We start from the raw sequence: 3,885 nt of genomic DNA on the forward strand, positions 1-3,885 counted from the left end.
ATACATTCACCAATCTTGCAGGTTCGATCCCCAGTCCGGGCACATAGAAGAATTAACCAATTAATGTATAAATACCTGGAAAAACAGATCAATCTCTCTCTCTCTCTCTCTCTCTCTCTCTCTCTCTCTCTCTTTCTCTCTCTCTCTCGCTCTCTAATGAATAAGTAAAAAGAATTTTTTTTTAAAGAAGTACATGGGCCGGTGAGTCCCAGAGTGAGTGGAGTGTGTCAGAAGCAGGAGCCGAAGATACAAAGTTCTGGGGCTTCTCCGAGGCCACTGTCGGGATTGCCAGTGTGGCCGCCCCACTCTTCACAAAGGCAATGGTTTCTAAATTCCTGCGTGTGGTCATCCTCCGGCCTCCCGGCTCAGACAAGGGCACCATGTGCCGGAAGATCGCCCAGAACTTTGGCCTCCAGCATCCCTCCAGTGGCCATTTCTTGTGGGAGAACATCAAAGCCACACAGAAGTTGGTGATATGATATGGCAAAGCAGAACATAGGGAAAGGTCTTTTAGTTCCAGATCATGTGATCACACGCTTAATGAAGTTGGAGGTGGAGAACAGGCCATCACTACTCGATGGTTTTCCTAGGACATTAGTTCAGGCTGGAGCCGGAGACAGAATCTGTGGCCTGAATCTAGTGATCCCTTTGAACATTCCACTTGAAATGCTCAAAGACGGCCTCAGCTGCCGTGGGATTCACCTGCCTGGTGGAAGGGTGTATAACCTGGACTTCAACCCACGCAATGTACATGGGGTCGATGACATCACCGCTGGTCCCATAGGAGGGTGATAAACCTGAAGCAGTTGCTGCCAGGCTGAGACAGTACAAGGACGTGGCAAAGCCAGTCGTTGAACTCTATGAGAGCCGAGGAGTGCTCCTCCAATCTTCGGGAACAGAGGCTAACAAAATCTGGCCCTACGTTGACATGCTTTTCTCAAACAAGATCACATCTCTTCAGTCCAAAGCAGTACACTGAGCACACACCCTTCCCCATCCCTCCACCCCCAGGAAGAACCATGAAGAAGTGGTCATTCTTTCCATTGTATGTGTAGTATTGGTGCTGTGTCCCAGTTAGAAGGCAGCTGAGATAGCTTGTGTCTTTTCCAGTTTAAGTGTTGAACTGGTATTAAAACTAATGAGTAAACAGAGTTAATGAAGAGGCTCTTCTCTGACTTTTGAAAGAAGGGTCATCTAGACACATTGAAGATGTCTCTGCACGTGTGTCAAGCCCTTCACAAGAAAGCAAGTACAGGCTGGATTTCAAACGGTGTATAACCCCAGCTCTAGCTGATTTTTGACAGTGTGTTGTTGCCATAGTAGCAGCCTTTTTACTCTTGATGGTGGTGCTCTCTGGTTCTCCCCATCCCCTAAAGGCTGTGGGACTGTAGCACCAGTAGGCCTGAGGGTGCCAGGGGCGGTAGGCTGGGCTTTGTCCCACATTCTCTGGTATGTGCCCCTCTGCAGACAATGAGGTTGAAGCCAATTGCTCTAGGTGGTTGCTTCTCTGATTTTTAGTGACTGTATCCACAGTTTATTTTTTCTGTTAGGAGTGACACCTCCTTTTCTGCATCTGCGTACCATAGAATCTCTCTTTTTCAGACATCCTGAAATGAAAGGATTTAGCTCCTGCTATTTCTTTAAACTGTGTTGTTTTTTTTTTACATCTGTTTCCTCCCTTCCTAGTTTATCCCTCTGAAATACCTTTCTAAGGGCTGAGAGCTAGGAGTTGATGTCAAATCATTTCATGCACCAGGAACGAAGCTCTTGGAGGGTCTTTTTAAATCTGGTCTGAATCTCATGGGTGGACACTGTTCCTTTATTTCTTTGTGCAAAAATGAAATCCTCAGAGTCCTTTTTAAGTCCTTAAAAAGTAAGAAATATTCACTTACATAAATGTTAAATGATTGTAACTTCTATATAGATATAATAAGACCATACAGAATTACTAGACTAGAAGAACAGTTTACTTTTTATTCAAGGTAGAGAAAATGTATTTTGAAAATGCTGCTAAATGTCGATGCTGACCGTGTTTTTCTCCTGTGAGTGACCCAGGCACGTTACAAACAGTTGGTAAAGGGAATGGAGCCTGCGAGGCTGAGGAAACATGTCACACTAGCTGTGCCTAGACAAAGTGTACAGCTTTACCACTGTGAGAAAACAAAACCTTAATTTTTTTTTATTCCAAAGACCCTGCAGAGTGGCCATGAAGGCTAAAAATACAGATAACATTATTTTGTCATTCATGGTAATATAATGTCAATAAATCATTTTTAAGGGTTTGCTTGGTTTCCAAACCTGGTGGCCACCTTGTATAGTTAATTCTTGCTCTCCTCGGTGAAAGACAATGTAACTTATTCCTGCTGCCTTAAAAATAAATATCCTTCTGCATGCGTTGTGCTTATCCCCAGTGAGGGTCCTTTACTATTCCTGGGAGTGACTTCTGTATAATCATTGTCTTTGGAATTTGGGGGAGAGGTATGGAGAATGGGAAGTGGCCTGATTCCTGACTGCATAGTCTGCTCCTCCATCCTTCACTCCCTTCCTTCTCCCTTCTGGCAAAATAGACAGTGACAGCCCATGTCAGGGCCACTCAGTGTGTCTCAGACGTGTTTGTTGTTTCTGAGATTGCCCAGCAACGGAGGGCCCTCTGCTAGGTGATACCAATAAAAGACAAACACCTTTTCCACGGTCTTTGAAAGACAATACTTGTTTCATGTTCAGTGGCCTAAAAAAACATATTTCTGGTTTTCTTCAACAAACTCCTTCAATGATTTTGAAAAAGATAAATTTTTTTTTTGTAAAAAGATTACATTTTTTTGAGAAAAGTAAATATTTTGAGAAAAGTAAAATTCAAGAAACAGCTTTTCTGAGTTTTCATTCTACTGCCACACACGTGTGCCCTTCCCTATTAGGCAGAAATGGTTTGGACGGTCTCTAAGATTCATACCTGCCCTCACAGTCTGTGATTCTAACCAGCTCTGAATTCATTTTGCTTTCTGTTATCCTAATAGGCTTACTCAGACTGTGCTTAATACCCTTTAACATTAATGCAGACATAAAATAGGTACCATTTATAGAAGGCCTACTGAGGGACGTGTGCAGTTTTAGGAGCTTTATAAATACAGGGTGGAACAAAAGTAGGTACAGTTGTCCATACGGAAAATAATACAATAATTAATAAATGATAATACAAGAATAAACTGTGTTTTGCTTACTCACAACTGAAAGCCACTTTTGCCCTGCCCTGTGTTCCATCTTCTGAGCATCCGTGAGATAGGCATGGTCCCACACTTATGAAGGAAGAAGGCAAGGCCACAGATGTGAGTATCTTGCCCAGGTTCCTGCTGCCCGTAAACAGTGTAGCCAGAACTCACACTCAGGTTTTCCTGCCTCTGATGCCTGAGTTTGCTCCAAGACGTTAACTTAACTTCCTGTTTCCTGTCACATACAGCCCAGGGTTTGAGCCTGCTTGGTTATGCTTGTATTTAACAGTGGCGTCACATCAAAAATAACAGAGTTCCATGTGGTGACATTCAGCTTGAAATGATACTGTCCTTATTCCCTTTGCTTAAACAAAGGAAGCTGCTACAGGAAAATTTGAGCCCTTGGTCCTCTTCTGTAACTACTTATTTGTAAATAAAATGAAAGGCTGTCAGAGTAGGCTGGCTTGAGTCCAGGCTGATCTATGGAGAAGGCAACCTTGTGTCCCTCACCTGCCCTTTTGTGCCCATGGATTTGTGCCCGTAAAGGGACCTTTACCCTTCAGCCACCCTCAGCCATGGTGCTCACCCATAGGCCTGGGATCCTGAGATCAGAACAAATTGCTCCCTTGCTGCCATCCCAGACAAGGCCCTAATGCTAAACTAATCCTTCCTGGAGTTC

At 43.7% G+C, this 3,885-nt stretch overlaps 1 pseudogene; it reads left to right on the forward strand.

Moving 5' to 3' along the window:
- Window positions 1–320: 320 nt before the first annotated feature.
- LOC150014768 (adenylate kinase 4, mitochondrial pseudogene) lies at window positions 321–979 on the forward strand (annotated as a pseudogene).
- Window positions 980–3,885: the final 2,906 nt, after the last annotated feature.

Source organism: Furipterus horrens, unplaced genomic scaffold, assembly GCF_987537825.1.
Source record: "Furipterus horrens unplaced genomic scaffold, mFurHor1.1.pri manual_scaffold_3, whole genome shotgun sequence".
Classification (NCBI taxonomy): domain Eukaryota; kingdom Metazoa; phylum Chordata; class Mammalia; order Chiroptera; family Furipteridae; genus Furipterus; species Furipterus horrens.